Genomic DNA, 24,434 nt, shown 5'->3' with positions numbered 1-24,434 from the left:
CACAGTAACAACAAAGTCTCCAATGGAGATGTTACTGGGTCCGCTCGAGCAAATCGACGATCAATGGGAGGGACTTTACCTTACCTTCTTATATATTATATGTTATATTATATATTATAAATACATTTACAACTCTATCTACATATATAATCTCTCTATCTACCACGAGACTCATATTGCCGATCCAAAACCATAATATTAATTCTAGCTTTCTCATTTTTATAGGCAGAATCCTAACAATTATCCTCAATTTACATATTTATTCAGTGTATCTAGATATAACTAATTTCCTGTTGTTGCTGACCTCCATATGAACACTCACCTCATGCCATTCAATCCTCCTACTTTATCCCAGGGTACCTCTGCAACCTCCCACATAGAGACCAGCTTCACACTGCCCAGGCTTCGACACTGTGTGCCCAGACCACAACCACTATGCCCAGAGGCCTACAAAGACTTTTGTATTAAAATTTGAGGAAGATGGAGAATGGGCACTGGTGAAGGTACGGGTGTTTCATTGTATGACTGAGACTTAAACCCGAAAGCTTTGTAACTGTTTTCGTGGTGATTCAATAAATAAAATTATTTTAAAAATGAAAAAAAAAGTAAGGTGGAGTTCATGCACAATTCAATCAGCTAATCAGTGGCTGAATAAATAGCAGTACTCCTACATAAAATAAAATAAAATAAAAATTTAAAAAATTTGAGGAAGAAAGTAATTTACACTTTTTTTTTAAATTTGGGGTTCATATTCAGTGATGCTCAGGAGTCACTTCTGTCTCTGCACTCAGGAATTATGCCTGGTGCTTGAGAGATCATATGGGATGCCAGGAACTGAACCCAGGTCAACTGCATGCAAAGCAAGCACCTGACCCGTTGTACTATTGCTCTGGCCCTAATTTATAAATTTTCTTGATGCTTTTCTTCTCTGTTAAGTGGACTCAGCTATATTAGATTAACTATTTGCATAATTGCAATACAAAGCTTTAAAAATTATTTTAACTTATTTTTGTGAACCTAAGCATGAAAATACCAAGAATTATTATTTTCATATCAACTTGGGAATTGGATTTTTTTGGATGAACTTCCAGATCTCCTGCTATAACTGTCTTCATGTTTCTTGCTTCCTTCCACTAGATATGTTGATCAACAGTTCTTGTCATACCCACAGTCCTCCTGAATTAAACTGCTTAATTAAAGTTAATTAAACTGCTTAATATTACAATTATAATAGAATCCTTATAAGAAGGAAAAAGTATTGAGACACTGACCCAAACACAATCTATGTATGACTTGGCTAAAGCAGAGTAACTGCCTGTAACATATATTAATGATTTTTTATCTCTATTCCCTCTGCATTCTCTGATACTTGAAGCTACCAGAATTCTGTTATAAGTCATTGCTACTTTCTACCTAAGTGGACTGAGGCAACCTGGAATACAGGCAAGTTAACATCCCTAGAAGCAGCCTTCAGTCAAGGACACATGGGAGTTGGAGGACAGATTCCTCATTTCTTTGCCTCTAAACCAGAATAATTACTAGGGAATGTTCTAACAGTGATCCAGAGCTCCTCCTGAGACTGAAATTCAATTGCCCATAAAATCAACTTGCTTAATAATGAATGAACACATTCTTGGCTTCTTTTCATTCCTTGTTTATCTAAGGTGACTTCAGCAACCACCTCCCAAGTTAACTTCCACCTCTCAAATATTTACCTCCAAATTAACTTCTGTAGAAACTACCCAAATGTAAAAAACAGGTATTGATAAAAAAGTAATCCAAACAAATCAAATATTTAGACTTATAAACTAACATTACTTTCCTGAATGGAAGAATAGAGTTGCACAGTACACATCCCAAAATGGGGGGTGACATACAAATTATAAAAAGACCTCATACAACTCAGCAACAACTACGAATTACTCAATCAAAAAAAATGGTCAGATGATCTAAATAGACACTTCCTTAAAAAATAAATACAGATGATCAATGGGTACATTTAAAAAATTCTTATCAGGAAAACCACAGTTAAAATATTACCACAAATCTATGATAATGGACATAACAAAAAGACCAAACCCAAATTTTGGTGAGAGTGTGAAGAAAAAAAATTTCATACATATTGGTAGTAATGTAAAGTGGTTTGTGCTCAATGGGGCATACTATGCACACTTATCAGTATACATTTTTTTCAAAAAGGTACATGATATAATGCAGAAATTCCACTCCTGGGCATCTATCCAAATTCTATTAAAGGCACAAATTTGAAAAGATATATGTACTCTTATGCTCACTGCAGCACTATTTATGATTGCCAAAATGTGAAAACAAACTGTGCCCAGCTAGAGATGAGTGAATGAAGAAGATGTGGTATTTAACACTATTTAACACAAGAAAAGATTTAATTTTGCTATTTGTGACAATATGAACAGAATTGAAGGGAAATGCAAAATCAGAAAAGCAAATACCAAATAATTTATATGTGAAATGTAAAGAAACAAAGCTTAGTATCACACAATTTGATTATTACTCCTTTATAGTGTAGTATGAAGTCCCAGTGTACAATCCCTCTCATCTTCTTTGTTCTCAGAATTGCTTTGTTCTTTCAGGGAGTTTTAAGGTACCAAATATAGTAGTGTTTTTATGTTCTTGAAGAATGCCATGGGAATTTTAATAAGAATCGCATTGGATCCTTATAGTGCTTTGGGTAGGGTAGTAATTTTTACAATGCTGATTCTTTAATTCATGAACATGGAATATGTTTCCATTTCCAAATAGGTGTCTTCTATTTCTTTTACTGTTGATTCAAGAATATATGGTCTATTTTGGATACAGTTGTAAAGAATTTATTTTCTCTTCTATATTACTGCTTATAAGTATGCAACAAATTTCATTGTGCATTGCTTTCGAAACCTGTTACTTTACTATATACTATTTCTAGCTTTTTTTTAGTAGTCGCTAAGGTTTTATATGTTTAATTCATGTCACCAGAAGACAGTGATAGTTTAACTTCTATCAATGATATAAAATGTTGTATCAGAAATACACTTCTGATATCAGAAATTGCACTTCTGATAGAGCTCTAGCAAGATGGTGGACTAGCAGGTTCTTACCATACCTCTTCACACAAGCCCAAAAAATCTGAATATGCAAAAATAAATTAAGTTAAATGAATATAATGTAAGATAGTTGTGGGGAATGTCAAGAGAAATTGCATCTTACTGTATGAAGAAGGTGAACAGAGAGAGGAAAAGGGGGAAGAATCTTATCTGACAAAATTTTTGCACAGAACTTTCCCTAACTAAGAAGAAAAACAAACTTTAAGATCCAGGAAATTGTACAAAGTAATTAAAAGGAGGCAAATAGCGATAGCACAGCGGGTAGGGCGTTCGCCTTACACGCGGCCAACATGGCCGACCCGAGTTCGATTCCTCCGCCCCTCTCGGAGAGCCCGGCAAGCTACCGAGAGTATTCGATATGCCAGACACAGTAACAACAAAGTCTCCAATGGAGACGTTACTGGGCCCGCTCGAGCAAATCGACGATCAACGGGAGGGCCTTTACCTTTACCTTTACCTTAAAAATCAACAATATAGAACAAAGAAAACAATTAAAGGCCCTCCCGTTGATCGTTGATTTGCTCGAGCGGGCCCAGTAACATCTCCATTGGAGACTTTGTTGTTACTGTGTCTGGCTGTTACTGTGTCTGGCATACCGAATACTCTCGGTAGCTTGCCGGGCTCTCTGAGAGGGGCGGAGGAATCGAACTCAGGTCGGCCATGTTGGCTGCTTGTAAGGCGAATGCCCTACCTGCTGTGCTATCGCTCCAGCCGAAGAAAACAATACAAAAAATAAAACATGGAGCTATTTTTTTTATCTTTTATTTATTTATTTATTTCGAATACCCAGCCCTCCAGTAGCGCCCATTTCCCACCATCATGGATCCCAGTATCCCTCCCACCCCCATTCCCCCCATCCCACCCTGCCTCTGTGGCAGGGCATTCCCCTCTGTTCTCTCTCTTCTTTTGGGTGTTGTGGTTTGCAAAAGAGTTAAGTCTGATTTTCAGGGAGAAACGTTGGATGATTTACTTTCCATTGATCACTTTGTATATAAGGAGATGTTGCGCAGCTGCAAAAGCAGCCACGCGGTTTGGAAAGAGTGTCCTGGTGCCCGCTTGCAGGCTCACGGTCATCGGGGTTCCATCTGGAGAAGGAGGGAACATGGAGCTATTTTTAAAAGGAGAAACAAGCTTGACAAAATTTTACCTAGATTCACAAAGAAAAATAAAACTCTGGTAAACCAGAAACAAAATAAATAAAAGAAGAGAAGTATCCTTCTCTCTCCTTTACTGCTGCAATGAACATAAAAGTGCAGATGGTTTTTCTGCATTGTGGTTTTGTATCTCTAGAGTATATTCCTAAGAGTGGTATTTCTGGAAGCTCAATTTCTAGTTTTTTGAGAAATGTTCATATTGTTTTTCCAGAAAGATTGGACTAATTGACATTCTCATCAGCAGTTAATAAGAGTCCTTTTCTCTCCATATCCATGCCAGCACCAGTTGTTCTTTTTGATGTGTGCCAGTCTCTATGGCATGAGATGATATCTCATTGTTGTTTTCATTTGCATAGGAGCTGGTTCTTTTAATGAACAAAGCAGACAAATTCTTTTTTTTTTCTTTTTGGGTCACACCCAGCAATGCTCAGGGGTGATTTCTGGCTCTGCACTCAGGAATTACTCCTGAAGGTGCTTGGGGGATCATATGGGATATCGGGGATTGAACCCAGGTTGGCCATGTGCAAGGCAAACACCCTACCCTCTGTGCTATCGCTCCGGCCCCAAAGCAGACAAATTCTTGACTAGACTCATGAGGACAAAAAGAGAAAGTACTCAAATAAATCCAATCAGAGATTAAAGAGGCTTATTACAGCTGGCTCATCAGAAAAACAAAATATCATGAGGTTTCTAGGAACAACTGTTTGGAGAACTCAGGAGAAATTTACAGATCCTTAGATTATGTAATCTTCTACAACTAAATGAGGTGGAGCTGAAAAAGCTGAACAGGACAATCACAGCAAGAAAACTGAAACAGAATTTAATATCTTCACAAGATCAAAATCACTGATCCAGATGGGTTCACTGCCCAGTTTTATCAAACCTTCAAAGAAGACTTAACTAGCTACATTCCTCAAGAGCTTCTAAAATATTGAAGAATCAGAAATCCTTCCTAATAGCTTTTATAAAGCCAACAATACAATAGTACCCAGCAAAGAAACACTACTAAAAATGTAATTTCAGACCAATTTCTCTGATTATCATCAATGCACATATCCTGAGCAAAATCTTGGCAAACCAAATCCAGCAATATATCAAAAGGATCATGCAACAATTAAGTGGTATTCATCTCAGAGATTCAAGATGGTTCAACATACACCAATCTATTAATGTAATATATCCTATCAATAAAAGCAAAGATAAAAATTATATGATATATTGATAAATGCAGAGAAATAATAATAATCCAACAAATAATCCATAATAAAAACTCTCCACAAAATAGAGATAAAAGTAATCTTCCTTATGATAGTAATGGCCATCTACAACAAACCCACAACCAGTATCTTTCTCAATGGTGAAAAATTGAAAGTATTCCCTCTGAGATCAAGCACAAAACAAGTATGTCTACTGTCTCCACTTTTACTCAATGTAGTATTAAAAGTGCTAATTGCAGCAGTCGAGAAAATGAAATAAAAGAAATTCAAATTAAAAGTTAAAATATCATAATTTTCAGATGATATAATGAATATAGAAGACCCAAAAGTGTCCAACTGAAAAGTTTTTATAAACAATAAACAAAAACAGCAAAGTAGCAGTCTACAAAATATGCAAAAAATGACCTAGAAAAGACTGAGATTAAAAAGACTACTCCTTTCAAAATGACACCCAAAAAAACATGAAGTATCTAAGATTCAACTTAAAATATGTGATATACATGTACTTTGAAAATTCTATCACTTATGAAAGAAATAGAGAACCTCAGGAAGTGGAAAAATATATCATGTCTATGGATTGGAAGAATCAACATTGTCAAAATGATTATCCTACTTTAATTATTACATAGATTCAATTCAACTGAATATAATTTCCAATGACATTCTTCAAGGACTTAGAACAGTCATTAGCAAAATTTATGTGGAACCATAAAACATCCTGAATAGCTAAAGCATAGAGTCATACTGAGAAAATGAGAAAGTGAGACGTATCACATTTCCTGACTTGAAACTGTACTATAAAGCTTTAATGATAAAACACCATGGTACTGGAATAAGGACAGACTCTGACATGAGTTAGAATGAGGATTCTGATTTATAAGCAACTAATTTTCAACAAAGACTCTGGGTACAGGAAGTGACATAAAAATAGCCTTTTTCAATAAATTATGTTTGGATAAGTGGATAGTCACATGGTAGGAGTAAGAGGTAGAGGATGAGGAGGAAGAAGAATAAGAACAAGAACAAGAAGAAGGAGAATAAAGAGATGATGAAGAAGAAAGAATATCCACACCCTATCAAAAACCAATTCTCAATTTATAGTGAATAAAATACTTAGAGATTAACCTTGATTCATTAAGTACATTGAGGAAAATATAGGCAGAACACTCCAGGACTTGGACTTCAAAGGTGTTTTCAGTATGATTCCATTAACAAAGACAACACAAAAACACATAAATGGAACTATAACAAATTTAAAATTTTCTGCATGAAATGCCTCCAGACCATACACCATGCTGAATCTCATCTGGGGCACCCTGAAGGGGGGAAGGTGAATCCCATCACTCACCCCAACAGAGTCCTGGCAACTGAAAACCTCCACAACCCAATCACCACCATGCTCACAGTGGATCTCCATAGGCTCAGGAAGAATCTCATCCATGAGAATGAATCTGTTGAAAATCTCAGGTATGTGAGTTTTGTAACTGAAATATCCAGGATCTCTCAGAGTCAGCAACAGGGGATCTCCCCACATCTCCCTGTTCTTCCGGGAGCCTGGCAGTCACACCCGTGAACTGTCTCTGGTGCCCTATAAGCTCATTAATGGCCATGATCCTGAGATTACAAATAAATCTCAGAAGAGAAGAAAAAAAGGACGTTGCTCTAAAGTAAACTATGCAAAGGACATAAAGAAAAGAGAAAGTGTGGGCTGACCTCGGGGGTGGCATGCCTAGAAAACTGATCTATGAAAATGAAAGACCTTCCACCTCGGCCAAGGTGCCCCCAGAGCACCCGGATCAGAAGGGATCCCCAGCCCGTTTTAGGACTGCATCAAAAGTGGGATTTTAATCCTGCTCGAGCACTGACATGGCCAACTCCTCCACAGTTATTTTCCCCTTTCCTGGCGACTTGGACCCACCTCTCAATCCCCATTACCTAATTCTGAGGAGGACAGCCTGGCTATCCAAAACGCATTAGGCCAATAGTCCACTAGCCTATTCCAATCTCACCAAAATAATGGTGAACACAAGAAACTGAACAAGCCTATAACATGGTGTTGGAATTCTGGAAACATTCTAGTTGAAACTGACTCTTCTGGTTCATAAAATAATGTTGCACATTTTAAAAATTATTCTAGTTTCATTATTCAGTAAATTTAAATATAGATTTGGAGGTGGGGGAAAGATACACCACTCCAGGCCTTATTCATGGACTATTCTTGACTCTGCTCAAAAGTGATCTCTGGCTGTACTCAAGAGACTATATATGTTGCCATGGATCCAAACTACAGTTAGCAGGATGCAAGGCAAAGTGCCTTCACCACTGTATTATTTCTCAGGACCTAAATATTCATTTAATGTGAAAAAAATTAAGATTGAACTAAAAAAGAGCTGTGAATTTAACTATGTTATTTCTTATTGCTGTACTTGGTATTTTCAAGAATTTAGAAATAAAGTTATCCTATCAATAAAACATAAATAAAAAAAACTGAACAAGCCTAATACAAAAAAACACATCCTCTGATGCTGCACTAGAGGCCTCATATAAGTCACACAGAAGCACCAAAGAGGAAGGTAGTATTCTAGAAGGTGGAAAATGCAACCACCATCGATTGATCTCATCCAGGATACTTTCTAGCAGCAAGAGGAGGACACTGATAGTGAACTGGAGGGTGCCACCTCCATACTACCACAACAACATGAGGAAACATCGTAAATCCCCACCATGAGGAATGGATGAAGAAAAGAGCCCAGAAGAGATGCGTGCTCATAATGGACCAAACGTGATAACCTCTCAGTGTCTGTATTGCAAATCATAAAGCCCAAAAGGAGAGAGAGAGAGTATGGGGAATATTGTCTGCCATGGAGGCAGAGAGAGGGTGGGAAAGGGGGAAGTATATTGGGGATATTGGTGGTGGGGAATGTGCACTGGTGGAGGGATGGGTGTTTGATCATTGTGTGATTGTAACTCAAACATGAAAGCTTGTAACCATCTCATGGTGATTCAATAAAATTTTAAAAAAAAGAAGAAAAGAGCCCAGAATTCTCAACAAGGAATACCCACAAATACAATCTCTCTGATAAAGAAAGAATTCAGAGATGAAATGTTGAAAATGTTCAATGAGCTCAAGCAAACGGTGGAATAGGCATCCATTAGTTAAAGGAGGACATGAAAGAAACTGTGGGACAGACAGCCAATAAAATACAAGAAAAAATGAGAGCAGAAATAAGAAAACTACAAACAGAAGTGTCACTAATGAAGGATTCAGTAGATGAAATAAAAAAAAAAACTCAGTGGGTATTCTCAACAGTAGAATGACAACAGCCAAAGACAGAATCAGTGAGCATGAAGATGAGCTACAGAAAGCATACAGGGAACAACATACAATGAAAAAAGACCTCAAAATTGCTCCAGGGTGAATCAGAGACCTAGGGGGATGAAATCAAGAGGAATAACATAAGAATCATTGTGTTACCAGAAGGACAGGGAGGCAACCCCCAATGAAGTAGCAACAGTTAAAGATATCATTGCTGAGAAGTTCCTAGAGCTGGAGAGTGCAGGCATCCAAATCCAAGGAGCCCAAAGGGTACCAGCTAAAAGAAGCCCTAATAAAAAGACTCCAAGACATATCATAATCAGAATGATGAATACCACAGATAGAGACACAATACTGCAAGCAGCAAGGTCAAAGAAGGAAATCACATACAAAGGAGCATCCCTTAGATTTACAGTCGACTTATCAAATGAAACTGTCTGAGCCTGGAGACAGTGGTTGGTTATAGTGAAAAAACTCAATGTAATAAATGCCTCACCAAGAATACTTTATACAGTGAGAGTCTCACTCGGATTTGAAGAAATGATACACTATTTCATAGATAAACAACAGCTCAGGAACTTCATAGACTCAAAAGCAACCTTAAAAGAAGGATGGAAGGGGCTATTGTAAGACCAGACAGACCCCACAAGCACAACAAACCTCTACAAAAAATATGGCACAAAACCTTATGACAATAATCTTTCTCAACGTCAATGGTCTGAATGAACCAATTAAGAGACACAGAGTGGCAAAATGGATTTAAAACTGAATCCAACATTCTGCTGCCTACAAGAAACACATCTGAACAGTCAGAGCAAACACAAATTCAAAGTCAAAGGATGGAAAACAATCCGTCAAGCAAACAGCTCCCTCAAAAAAGTGAGGATAGTCATACTAGTATCCAACAACATAGATTTCAGTCTGAAAAAGATTAGAAGGGACAATAAAGGCCATGTTCTAATAATAAAGGGATATGTACAACAGAAGAAATCACACTCCTAAACATATACACACCCAAGGAGTGACCAGCAAAATACTTAAAACAACTATTAGACTTCAATAAAGACATTAGTAGCAACACAAGAAATGGAAACACATCCCATGCTCATGGATAGGGAGAATTAACATTGTCAAAATGGCAATACTTCCCAAAGCATTATATAGATTCAATGTGATCCCTACAAGGATACCCATGAAATTCTGCAAAGAAATGGATCAAACACTCCTGAAATTCATATGAAATAACAAACCCCCATGAATAGCTAAAGCAATTCTTGGGAAAAAGAAGATGTGAGGCATCACCTTCCCCAACCTCAAATTGTACTACAAAGCAGTAATAATTAAGACAGCATGGTACTGGAACAAAGGTAGAGCCACAGACCAATGGAACAGGGTTGAATATTCTGACACACTCCCTCAAATATATGATCATCTAATCTTTGATAAGGGAGCAAGAAATGTGAAGTGGCGTAAGGAAAGCCACTTTAACAAATGGTGCTGGCAAAATTGGACAGATAATATGCAAAAAAATGGACTCAGACCTCTACCTAACACCATGCACAAAAGTCAGATCAAAATGGATTAAAGACCTCAACATCAGACCAGAATCCATAAGGTACATGGAAAGAAAAGGTCCACGACATTGAAGCTAATGGTATCTTCAAAGATGACACACCACTGACCAAGCAAGTGGAAGCAAAGATAAACAAGAGGGACTATCTTAAACTAAGAAGCTTCTGCACTGCAAAAGAAACAGTGACCAGAATACAAAGACAGTCTACAAAATGGGAAAGGATATTCAAAAAATACTCATCTGAAAAGGGGCTGATATCAAGGATATACAAGGCACTGGTTGAACTCTACAAGAAGAAAACATCCAACCCCATCAGAAAAATGGGGCAATGAAATGAGCAGAAACTTTCTCAAAGAAGAAATCAAAATGGCCAAAAGGCACATGAAAAAATGCTCTTCATCATTAATTATCAGAGGGATGCAGATCAAAAAAACAATGAGATATCATCTCACACCACAGAGAATGGCACATATCCAAAAGAACAAAAACAACCAGTCTTGGCATTGATGTGAGGAGAAGGGGACCCTCCTTCACTGCTGGTGGGAATGCTAACTGGTTCAACCTTTTTGGAAAACAATATGGACGTTTCTCAAAAAACTAGAAACTGAGCTCCCATTTGACCCAGCAATACCACTCCTGGGAATATATCCCAGAGATGCAAAAAAATACCATAGAAATGACATCTGCACTTGTATATTTATTGCAGCATTATTTACAATGGGCTGGAGTGATAGCACAGCGGTAGGGCATTTGCCTTGCACGCAGCCAACATGGCCGACCCGAGTTCGATTCCTCCGCCCCTCTTGGAGAGCCCGGCAAGCTACCGAGAGTATCTCACCCGCACGGCAAAGCCTGGCAAGCTACCCGTGATGTATTTGATATGCCAAACACAGTACAAACAAAGTCTCACGATGGAGACGTTACTGGGCCCGCTCGTGAAAATCAATGAACAACGGGAGGACAGTGTCAGTGACAGATTTACAATAGCCAGAATCGGGGAAAAAACCCGAGTGCCCAAGAACAGATGACTGGTTAAAGAAACTTTGGTACATCTACAGAATGGAATGCTATGCAGCTGTTAGAAAAGATGAAATCATGAAATTTGCATATAAGTGGATCTACATAGAGAGTACCATGCTAAGTGAAATGAGTCAGAGAGGGACAGACATAGAATGACTGCACTCAGTTATGGAATATAAAGTAACATAATGGGAGACAAATACCCAACGAGATTAGAAATAAGAGCCAGGAAAATTGCTCCATGGCTTGGATGCTGGCCTCACATGCTGGGGGGGAAAGGCAGCTGGGATAGAGAAGGTACCACTAAATAAATGATGCTGGAGGGCCTGCTCAGGATGGGAGATGCGTGGACCAAACATGATGGCCACTTTCTACCTGTATTGCAAATCATAAGAAACCCAAAAGAAGAGATAGAGTAAAAGAGAATGTGCCTGCCACACATGTGGCAGGCAGGGGGGTGGGGGGGAATGTGGCGGGAGGGATACTGGGAACATTGCTGGTGGAAAAAGGGCTCTGGTGGAGGGATGGGTACTCGATCATCATATGACTAAAACGTAATCACAAAAGTTTGTAAGTCTGTAACTACATTTCATGGTTAATTTCATTTTTTTAAAAAGAGAGAGAAGCAATATTTCACTTACATATACAAAATCCAGAGTCTTCAGAGGAATCGATATTACAAGTCACAGGGTCTGATTTGGGGATGTTAGAGATTAACAGATAAGGGAAGCAGAGCACAAAGGAGAAGCTAATAATAAACACAGAAGATTGGGAATACCTCATGGAATTTGGTGTGCCTCGGGAGCACTGTAGTGGGAGTTACTCAATAAACCTAAGCTCCATGCAGTGAGGGAGAAAGGACAAACCAATGTTTTCCAACATCAACTATAAAAGAAAATTTAATGCAGTATATTTTATATCCCAGAGTTGAAAATGTATTTATGTAAATGAGAGTAGACATTATATTGCCTTAAATTATTTGAATTTATTTGCAAAGGTTAAAATCATATAGCAAAAAGTCATAATGAATGGACTTTTATTGACTTATTTTAGGAAAATTCCATTTTCCATTCCTTTAAATTTTCTTAGAGCAAATAATATGAAGTAAATTTGTTATGTGCCTGCTAAGAGACTAGGCTGGGGGTGGGAGGGAAATTGAGGATATTGGTGGAGGGAAGGTCACACTGATGGTGGGATTGGTGTTGAAACATCATATGCCTGAAATTTCTGTATTACGAATAACTTTGTAAATCATGGTGTTTAAATTAAAATAGCACTGTAGCACTGTCCTCCTGTTGTTCATCAATTTGCTCAAGCTGGCACTAGTAACGTCTCCATTGTGAGACTTGTTGTTATTGTTTTTGGCATATTGAATACACCATGGGGAGCTTGCCAGGCTCTGCTGTGCTTTAATTAAAATAATTTTTAAAAATAAATAAATATCAATAAAAGTTTCTGCATGGCAAAAGATACATAGGATAAAATTAAAAGGCACTTTACTGAATGAAGAAAATATTTGCATACAATATGTCAGATATAAGGTTAATATCTAAGATATACACAACACTCACAAATATCAACAACAAATTCAAAATTCCTATAAAAAATGAGGAGAGGAAATGAACATATACTTAATTTGGAGCAGACACTTTTCTAAAGAAGGCCAACAGATGGCCAATAGGTAAAACTGGTCATCATCACATTGTCAGTCAAATACAAATCAACAACAAAAAGGTATCATCTTGCACCAGTAAGAATTGCATATATCAAAAAAGATTAGAAACAGGGGGCATGGTGCCGCCAGCAGGTCAATCTGAGGCGAGTGCATCACATACAAACGGTACTACAAATTTACATACAAGTGGTACTACAAATTTACATACAAGTGGTACTACATGGAAAGTATCATGTTAAGTGAAGTGAGCCAGAGAGGGATAGACACAGAAAGATTGCATTCATCTGGAGAACATAAAGTAACAAAATAGGAGACTAACACCCAAGAGTGGCCGAGATTAGTACCAGGAGTTTTGCTCCATGGCTTGGAGGCCAGCCACTCATTCTAGGGGAAAAGGGAGCTCAGATAGAGAAGGGAGCACCAAATAAAGGGTGTTGGGAGGATCCTCCCAGGATGGGAGAAGCATGCTGAAAGTAGACTATGGACCAAACATGATTGCCACTCAATGCCTCTTTTGCAAACCACAACACCCAAAAGGAGAGAGAGAACAAAAGGGAATGCCCTGACACAGAGGCAGGGTGGGGTGGGGGGATGGGGAGTGGGAGGGATACTGGGACCTGTGGTGGTGGAAAGTGGGCACTGGTGGAGGGATGGGTATTTCATCATTGTATAATTGAAACCCAAGCACAAAAGTTTGTAAATCTACAACTGTACCTCATGGTGTTTCACTAATAAAAATTTAAAAAATAATAAAAAAAAAGGAACTCTTGGCCAGTGAGATAGCACAGCAGGTAAGGTACATGCCTTGCATGCAGCTCACTTTAGTACAATAACTGGGATAAGGAATCAACTTAAGTACCTTACTATAGGTAAGTGGATAACAACTGTGTGGTGCACAGACACAATATATACAATGGAATGTTATGCAAATGCAAGGAATAACGAAATCATAAAATCACTGAAACTTGTATGCAACAGAAAAATCTCAAGTAAATCAGAAGGATAATTTTAAGAAAGTCTCACCTATCTATGGTATAGAGAATAACATGACAAGGGAATGGAGGGTATCAGTGATGGGCAAACCCTTGGCCCTAGATTTCAGAAATGAAAAGGCATGGTGAGGAAAGAAAAGGTGAAGTAAATAGAGGTGGTGTGTAGCCAGGGCCACGGCTATTGGACATGTTGAGGAGAGGTATCTATACACATCTAAACCACTAGATCCAACACTACTATAAGCATGGGAACGAAACGACAATAATTGATTTTAAAAATGTGCCTGGTAAGAAGGCAGGCTGGTGCCTCATGAGCTGAAGGAGAAGGCAGTCTGAAATTGTATCTCCCAAAGCTGGTCTTTTAATACCTCTTGTCTGCATAATGTCACTATCATTTGTCCAATTTATATGTTAATAAAAACCTAAGGGTTATCTTTTATAACTTTTTTTGCCTTGCTCTATATCCTATTAATTGTCAAACTGTACTCATTTAATCTAAATCCTTTTCTCTGCTAATTTTCAGCTCTGCTGCAACTTTCTCCATCCAAGATATCATCAGCCTGGGCTACTAGTCTAACCTACTAAATGGTCTTCTTTATTCCTACTATTCCTCAACCTCAATCTATTTCAATCAATTTTATAATCTGAGGCCCATCTTACATGTACATATGTGTGTGCACTTGTATACATGCAGATCTATTTATGTTAGTTGCTCTATTCTCGTCCTACCTGAAACTTTTTTTTTTATGTAGGAGTACTGCTATTTATTCAGCCACTGATTAGCTGATTGAATTGGGCATGAACTCCACCTTACTTTTTTTCCCTTAATTTTATTTATTTTTCTTCTTATATTTATTTATTGAATCTCTGTGGGAAAAGTTACTAAGCTCTCAGGTTTAAGTCTCGGTCATACAATGATCAAACACCTTTCCCTTCACCAGTACTCATTTTTCACCACCAAGAACCCCAATATACCCCCTTCCCACCCCTCTCAATGCCTGTTAGGCAGATGATTTCCACTTTTCTCTACATTGATTACATTCATTATTTCAACAAAAGATGCACCATTATTGTTTAGAATTTCCCCTCCAACAATCAGAATTGCTGAAAGGCATTGTGAAATACTTTGTTTTCTATAGCTGGTTATGAGAATCATATAATCTCGCGTGGCCGCAATAGCAGCCTCGTGATTTTGAATTTCTGTAAAGAGCCTGATAATTATAAGATTGGTTTCTGTGCGTCTGGTGTTATGGCTGTGCTGGAGAGCCACTTGTGGGGGGCAACTCGTGACCTCAGTAAGGCGTGAAGGACGAGTTGGTACCGCCCCCCTTCCCATGAGACTGTAGTTGCCCCGTCACTGCCAGCTCATACCTGACTTTCCAATAAGCTCTGAGGCGGCGGCCACCTTGCTGCTGGGAGTGGGGAGGCAGAAAGGAGCAACACCTTTTCCCTCCCAGGGAGGCATGGCGCTGTAGTTTAATGCATGGTCCATTCACTTTTCTGCCGCAAGCTGCCAGGCTCTGGATTAAGTCCTTTTGCCTCTGGAGCTATGGCCGTGCCAGAGAGTCGCTTGTGGGGGGCAACTCGTGACCTTGGTAGGGCGTGAAGGACAAACTGGTACTGACCCCCCTTCCCATGAGACTGCAGTTGCCCCGTCACTGCCAGCTCATACCTGGCTTTTCAATAAGCTCTGAGGCGGCAGCCACCTTGTATGCGGTCCAGATTCATTTCTGCCAAAAGCTGCTGGGTTTCGAGATTTATTTCTGAGTCTCTGGGATCATGGTCATTAATCAGCTTGATCAGGAGCCAGAGATGCTGTTTGTAGGCAGCAACTTGGAGTCTCACTGGGATGGGGAGGAAAGGGCCGGTTCCACCCCCATCTGGTGAGGCCCCATGTGTCTCATCACTGCAGGCCCAAACCTGACTGTCCAGTGGCCTCTGGAGGATGACAGTCACTGGGCCACTAGAGGAAACAGGCCAAGGCACAAAACCTATTCCCACCTGGAGTGGCCCAGCACCAGTAACCTACTGCAGGAACAGGACACATTTCTGCCAAAAGCCTTTGGGTTCTGAGATTTGTTTCTGAGTTTCTGGGATCATGGCCGTTAAGCAGTTTGATCAGGAACCAGAGAGGCCTTGCCTCCAATTATACAGCTGAGCCAGAGATGGTTTGTGGGTGTGTCTCCCACATACCTAACTTTTGGCCATTTACTTTCTTGGTAAACGTTGCCCCAAGTTTTTGGGGTCTGGCCATGGCACAGCAGCAATTTTGATATCTGAAAGTCTGACGGTGCCATCAGGCTGCTGATGCACCCGCCCCACAGGTACAGATTGACCTACTGGTGGCACCATACCCCCTGAAACTCTTTAAAAGGATACTGACATTGATAATTTTTATCCAGAAAACTGCTTTCTTTAGGTTAAAACACTCTAAATATTTTTTTGGTGCTGGGGATTGAATACAGGTCTCATGTATGTAAAGCATGTGTTTTGCAGTTGAATCACATCCCACCCCCAGTAAGTTTACTTTAGGAAACCACCCCTACCCCAGTTATTTGAGGATTACAACTCACCTCCAACTTCAAAGTTAAAAATACTCTAATCTAGCCTAGAGAGTTGCTCATGTACATGCTTTACATGCTGAAGGTCCAGATTCCATTCCCTAAATTGCATGATTTCTGAGTACTGCCAAGAGTGAGCACAGAATTAGAAGTAGCCCCTGTACCGATGGGTATTGCCCAAAACTTAGGAAAGGAAAGAAAAGGCATTAGTTGGCATATTCTCCCCTAACCCAAGAGGTTTTTTTGTTTCATTTTATCTTGTTTTGGAGCCATACCCAGTCTTGCTCAGAGTTTACACTGCCCCTGCACTCAGAGATTACCCCTGGTGGGCTCAGGGGACTATATGTGGTGCTGGGGTCAAACCACGGTTAGCAGCATGCAAGGCAAACACGCTACCCATTGTACTATCTCCGCTCTTCCTCCACTAAGAAATTATTTTAAATAACACGTAATCCATTTCTAAATCACTTAGAGTATTAAATTCCACCAGCAATAACAGTTGGTTCAAAGTAGGTTGAATTTAAGTATAACCAGTCAGAACGCTGACTGGTTCTTATGGCCATGATGGGATTTAAGTTTGAGATTAAGAGTACAAAAGTATGAGCAAAGCTGAGATATACCAGTAAAAGGGTATAAGGACATTATTTTCCTTTGGGTGAAGTAAACTCTCCCTCACTCCCCATATTTCCAGAAGCCCCAGTAACCCTTCCCATCATCCACATTTGCACATTGTGGATTCTTTGACCCAGACCATAGATCTGGAAATGTCTGACACCTCCCAAAACAACAAAAATCCTAATAAATTCTTAGACAAGGACTAACCAGTCCTGCAATCAGAAAAAAAAAATGTTCAACTAAATTTCTTTTCTATATGTATTGATATTAACATTTCAACTTTGTTATCTCATCAATTTTAATCCTAGAATTGTATCAATAGTTGGTGCTTTTTTCTACATTAAATAAAACTTTTTTCTTATAGTTGTCTGCATAAAGTCTAAATTCTAACATTCACCACTTACTTAAACCATTAACTCTTTCCTAAGGAAGTTTAGGTTGAGTTTTTCATCACTTTTAGCTGAAAAATTCTTAATATCTAGCCAAGCAATGCACAATTATCCATGGAATAAATCAAATGCTTTTGATACAGATTAAAGAACATTTGTCTCCGTTCTCTGAGCTCGAGTCTCAAAGACCTATTTTTCTCCCTTCCCCCATTTTATTGGTGTACTGTGATTTATAATACTCTCAATGATAGCTTCATGCATGCATCATTCCAACACCACACCTACCACCAGAGTGCTGGGTTCCCACCATCAATATCCCAGGCATCCCTCTTGGCCTCCCCACTTCCCTGCCTCCTACCATGTAGGCTCGGATCTGTAGAACAACTCTCCAGTTTTTGTGGACTTTGTCAGAGGCTATCTTTAACCTGCTTCTAAAAATAGTTTTAAAGTTCCTGCCTTTTCCTCTTTCCAAAACACACCTAATTTCCCACATACCCAAAATCAGGCTTTTATATTTTTTACAATTTATCTTTTAGTTCTCAAGTCAAGTGCCTTACATGAGTCCCCAACAGGACCATTTTCATGAATTTTGATAGTTATTTGTACATAAATATTGCATTTATTTTTGATACTCTTTATAAGTCTATCTTATTATAAGCTACATGTGAGAAATCTTCCATTTTTGCCCATTAATTAGTATTCCTGACAAAATAATCAGTGTTTTATTATGCTTTTGCTGAATGAATTAGTGAATTAAATAAATAAATGAAAGGAAGATATTTTTTCCACCACAAGTTTTAGTTAATATTACACTATCTAACAACTTAAATTGCACTTGAAAAAAAAAAGATCACAGTAGAAGACCAATGTCCATGGCCAGGGAAAGCAGTGGCTAGGAGCACTGGTCAACAACCACAAGTGTTTTTGGGCTGTAGGGTAGGTAAGATGGAGACAATTATGACAATAATACCTGGAAGTGATCACACTGGACAAGAACTGAGTGCTAAAAGTAGGTAAAAGGATATGTCTGATAACCTTGCAGTATCTGAAAGGTTATCAGATACTACTGCCCAAAAGGGAGGGAGGGAGGGAGAGAGAGAGAGAGAGAGAGAGAGAGAGAGAGAGAGAGAGAGAGAGAGAGGAAAAGTGCCTGCAAAAGAGGTGAGCTGGTGGGGGCAGAAAAGGATGATGGTAGGGACACTGAGGGAGGACACTGGTGTTGGGAAACGTAAAACATACAGTAGTTGAGGTATGTGTGTTGGACCACTGTATGGCTGAAACATAATCATGAACAGCTTATAAGAATATATCTCACAGTGATTCAATTAACAAAATTCTTAAATAAAGAAATAAAATAAAAAGCAAAAAAGGAAAGAAAGAGACTCACAAATGAGTCTTGGAAGAAATCAACACGTTGCAGAAATGTCTCCTCACCGTGCACCAGACTGATTTCATCTGAGCACCTTGGAAGGGGGCAGGTGTGTCCTTCCACCTGCCCCAAAAGAACCGCCGCAGCCACAAACCTCCAGAATCCAATTGCTGCCACACTCATGGCCGACCTTCACAGGCTCATCCCAAGCCCCCCACGCATGATAATGAATCCGCTGAAAAGCCTAGGTATGTGGGACTTGTGACTGAAACCTCCAGGATTGCATGGAGTCAGGAAGGGGTTCCTTCTCCCATTTCCCCACCCTTCCAGTTTCCTGACAGTCACGCACACAAACTGCCTCTGGGCACCATTCAAGCTCATTAACGACCATGATCCAGAGACTCATAGATGGATCTTGGAAGAGAGCAGCAGGCCGCAGAGATACCTCCGGACCCCAAAGTCACCATCCAACGTGTTAGTGATTTCTAATACAAGGGTTTAATGACTCCAAGATAAGATACAACACTTTCCTCTAAGGAAAACTTTTGGATCATTTTTAGTCACTTATTCATAAAAAGTAACACAAAATAAATTATTTAGCATCTGCCTTTAGGGCAGGCTTGGGTGGTGGGGACAAAATTCGAAATAATGGTGGTGCAATGGTGGTGGAATTGGTGTTGAAAAATTGAATGTACACAGGGGAAAGCTCTGCCACAGAGGCAGGGTGGGGGAGGGGGTAAAGGGTGGTGGGAGGGATAAAAAAAATTGGATGTAATCAATTACTGTGAACAACTGTATAAAAATAAATTTTTTTTAAAAAAATAGAGCTTCAAATGACCTAGAAATTACACTCTTGTTATCTACCCACAAGTCACAAAAACATTCATTTGAAAGAACATATACACACCCTAATTCATCGAAGCAATAGCTATTACTGGCTAGAATATAGAATCAACCTAGGTGTCCAACAACAGATAAGTAGATAATGAATATTTCATACACACAGGAATATGAACGAAAGAAAGAAAGAAAGAAAGAAAGAAAGAAAGAAAGAAGAAAGGAAGGAAAGAAAGAGAAAGGGAAAAGAGAAAGGAAGAAAGAAAGAGAGAAAGAGAAAGGAAAAAAAGAGAGAGGAAGGAAGGAAGGAAGGAAGGAAGGAAGGAAGGAAGGAAGGAAGGAAGGAAAGATCACAATGATTATCACAAGTTCACCTACAAAGTGAAAACATTAGGAAAATTTATTTTAAAACCATGATGCCTAAAACAAATTTTAAAACATTTTAAAACAAATGCCTAAAAGCAACAGAAACTAAAAACTGATCTCCACAGGAATCTTACCATATTTGGGAGGAGAGGGGGACACTAGGACAATGGTGCAGGGAAGAGGACACTGGTGGAGGGTGTGATGCTAGAATGTTTTATGTACAAAACCCTATCAGTAACAGTTTTGTAAACTGTTACTGGACTGAAAACTCCAGGTTCAATGGAACGAGGAATGAGTGACCTTACCCATCTCCCCCTGTTTCCAGCAACTTGGCAGTCATGTCCATAAGCCACCTTGGGCTGGTGCAGATAATCTCATCAATGGCCATGATCCAGAGACTCATTATAAATCTCTTGAAAGAGAGCATAAAACGACATGTTATAGCTGTGACGTCAGACGCCGTGCCAGGCTGTGTTAAGGCACCCCGGAGTGGGAACGGGCGAGGCCTCTCCCCACCCCATGGGACCCAGGTGCAGCAGCCAAAAACCTTCTCCACATGCTCTCATGGCTGCTCTCCATGTGCATGGGCTGAGCCTCACCCATAAATGAACCTATTCCTAGATCAAGTGACATCTCATACCTCACACCATTCATATTCCAAGAGTAGTACACAATATTTGATGGGGTTTAAAGTAGAAGGGAACCAATCTTAGGGGGAAATATATTTTTACATGTAGCGCAGTGGGTAGGGCGCTTGCCTTGCGCGCAACCAGCCTGGCCGAGCCAGGTTCAATTCCTCTGCCCCTCTTGGAGAGCCAGGCAAGCTACCGAGAGTATCTCGCCCATACGTCAAAGCCTGGCAAGCTACCCATGATGTATTCGACATGCCAAACACAGTAACAATTGTCACAATGGAGATGTTACTGGGCCCGCTCGAGCAAATCGATGAACAACGGGAGGACAGTGACAGCGACAGATATATATATATATATACATATATATTTATATGTATATATATATATAATCACAATCATCCTGTTGTTCATCAATTGCCTCAAGCAGGCACCAGTAACGTCTCCTTCTTCCTAGTCCTGAGATTTTAAAAGAGCCATATTCAATGCTCTTTCAGGGTTAGGAGAATGAGACCCATCATTGTTACTGGTATTTGGCATATTGAGTACGACGCGGGAAGTTTGCCAGACTCTGCTGTGCGGGCAGGATACTTTTGGTAGCCTGCTGGGTTCTCCAAAGGAAAAATGAGATCATAAGATGTCGTGCGGCCATGCGCCTCCGGGAGCTGGGTTTTATAGTCTCTGCATCTTGGCCATTGATGGGACCAACCTGACTCTGGTGGCAGCTGGTGGGTGTGACACCTACCTACTGGAAGATGGGGGATCTGGGTGGAGAAGGCCCAGTCCCAATCCGAGCAGGCTTGGAGATCTCAGGCCCGGGAGCCGCATGCCTGAGGTTCCTCTGCCAGTTCCTTCATGCATGAGGCTTGTCTGGACATGTGGAGAGTGGTCTCAGCATGGCTGTGGCTGGTTCTGGAGGTCTTCGATTGCTGGGGGCTATATGTGTATATATACACATATGGGTCAGAGTGGTAGCATAGTGGGTAGGGCATTTGCCTTGCATGCAGCCTACCTGGGTTTGATTCCTCCACCCCTCTTGGAGAGCCCGGCAAGCTACCAAGAGTATTCTGCCTGCACAGCAAAGCCTAGCAAGCTACCCCTGACATATTCTATATGCCAAACACAGTAACAAGTCTCACAATGGAGACGTTACTGGTACCCACTTGAGCAAATCGATGAACAATGGGAGGACAGTGCTATACACACACACACATACACACACATATAGGCACAAAAGGCTCAACCTTTAACAATATGTTAGGGCTGGAGCGATAGCACAGCGGTAGGGCATTCGCCTTACACGCGGCCAACATGGCCGACCCGAGTTCGATTCCTCCACCCCTCTCGGAGAGCCCGGCAAGCTACTGAGAGTATTCGATATGCCAGACACAGTAACAACAAAGTCTCCAATGGAGACGTTACTGGGCCCGCTCGAGCAAATCGACGATCAACGGGAGGGCCTTTACCTTTACCTTTACCTTAGTAATCTTTTATAGAAGGGCTTAATAAATACAACAATCTTTACACACTTTCCACTAAGGAAACATTTTTGGAGCATTTTCAGCACCTTATTCTTTTTCCTTTTTTTTTTTAAATTTTTATTAGTGAGACACCATGAGGTACAGTTGTAGACTTAGAAATTTTTGTGTTTGGGTTTCAGTTATACAATGATCGAGTACCCATCCTTCCACCAGTGCCCATTTTTCACTCCCACTGATCCCAGTATCCCTCCCACCTCCATGCCCCCATCCCACCCTTTTGTTCTCTCTCTCCTTTTGGGTGCTGTGGTTTGCAAAAGAGGCATTGAATGACAATTATGTTTGGTCTATAGTCTACTTTCAGCTTGCATCTCCCATCGTAGGAGAATCCTCCCAACATCCTTTACTTGGTGCTCCCTTCTCTATCTGAGCTGTCTTTCCCCCTAGCATGTGCAGCTGGCTTCCAAGCTATGGAGTGAACCTCCTGGTACTTATCTCGGCTATTGTTGGGTATTAGTCTCCTATTTTGTTACTTTATGTTCTCCAGATGAGTGCAATCTTTCTATGTCTGTCCCTCTCTTTCTGACTCATTTTGCTTAGCATAATACTTTCCATTTAGTACCACTTGTATGTAAATTTCATGACTTCATCTTTTCTAACAACTACATAGTACTCCATTGTGTAGATGTACCAAAGTTTCTTCAACCAGTCATCTGTCCTTGGGCACTCAGGTTTTTTCCAGATTCTGGCTATTGTAAACAGTGCTGCAATGAACAAACAAGTGCAGATGTCACTTCGACTATACTTCTTTGCCTCTCTGGGATATATTCCCAAGAGTGGTATTGCTGGGTCAAATGGGAGCTCAATTTCTAATTTTTTGAGAATCGTCCATACTGTTTTCCAAAAGGGCTGAACCAGTCGGCATTCCCACCAGCAGTGAAGGAGGGTCCCTTTCTCGCCACATCCTCGCCAGCACCAGTTGCTTTTGTTCTTGTGGATGTGGGCCAGTCTCTGTGGTGTGAAATATCTCATTGTGGTTTTGATCTGCATCTCCCTGATGAGTAATGATGTAGAGCATTTTCTCATGTGCCTTTTAGCCATTCGGATTTCTTCTTTGAGAAAGTTTCTGTTCATTTCTCTGCCCCATTTTTTGATGGGGTTCAATGTTTTCTTCTTGTGGAGTTCAACCAGTACTTTGTGTATCCTTGATATCAACCCCTTGTCAGATGTGTATTGGGCGAATATCCTTTCCCATTCTGTAGACTGTCTTTGTATTTTGGTCACTGTTTCTTTTGAGGTGTAGAAGCTTCTTAGTTTAACACAGTCTCATTTGTCTATCTCTGTTTTCACTTGCTTGGCCAGTGTCATGACATCTTTGAGGATACCTTTCACTTCAATGTCGTGGAGGGTTTTGCCAACCTTGTCTTCAATGTACTTTATGGATTCCGGTCTGATGTTGAGGTCTTTAGTCCATTTTGATCTTATTTTTGTACATGGTGTTAGGCAGAGATCTGAGCCCATTTTTTTGCATGTAGCTGTCCAGTTTTACCAACACAATTTGTTAAAGAGGCTTTCCTTGATCCACTTCATATTTCTTGATGTGAAGATTAGATGATCATATGCTTGGGTAGAGATGTCTGTATATTCAACCCTGTTCCATTGGTCTCAGCAGCTTATTCTTAACAAAAAATACAAAATAAATTATTTTGGTTCTGCTTTGGGGCAGGAGTTAGATTTCGGGATAGAAACATCCAAAATATGGTGGTAGGAAGGTGTAAAGGTAGTGGAATAGGTGTTTGAATATTAAATGTAATCAAATTGTGAACTACTTCATAAAAATAAAATAAAATTTAAGAAATACATAAAATAAAATGATTAAGACAGTAAACCTCATGGTATGTAGATTTAACATTATTTTAATTCTCTAGATGTGGGGAAACATGGGTGTCAGCCATCTATATTGTCTCTTCATTGTCATGTATTTTTCATATGTTTCTTTATAAATATTTACTGTTTGCCATGCCTCAGGAATCACTCCAGAAGTTAGAGTCACAATCATTGTATAACTGAAATCCAAGCACAAAAATTTGTAAGTCTACAACTGTGCCTCATGTTGTTTCA

The sequence above is a fragment of the Sorex fumeus genome, unplaced genomic scaffold (genome assembly GCF_029834395.1).
Source record: "Sorex fumeus unplaced genomic scaffold, SorFum_2.1 ptg000081l, whole genome shotgun sequence".
In the NCBI taxonomy this organism is placed as follows: Eukaryota; Metazoa; Chordata; class Mammalia; order Eulipotyphla; family Soricidae; genus Sorex; species Sorex fumeus.
Note: the sequence above shows the minus strand (reverse complement) of the source record.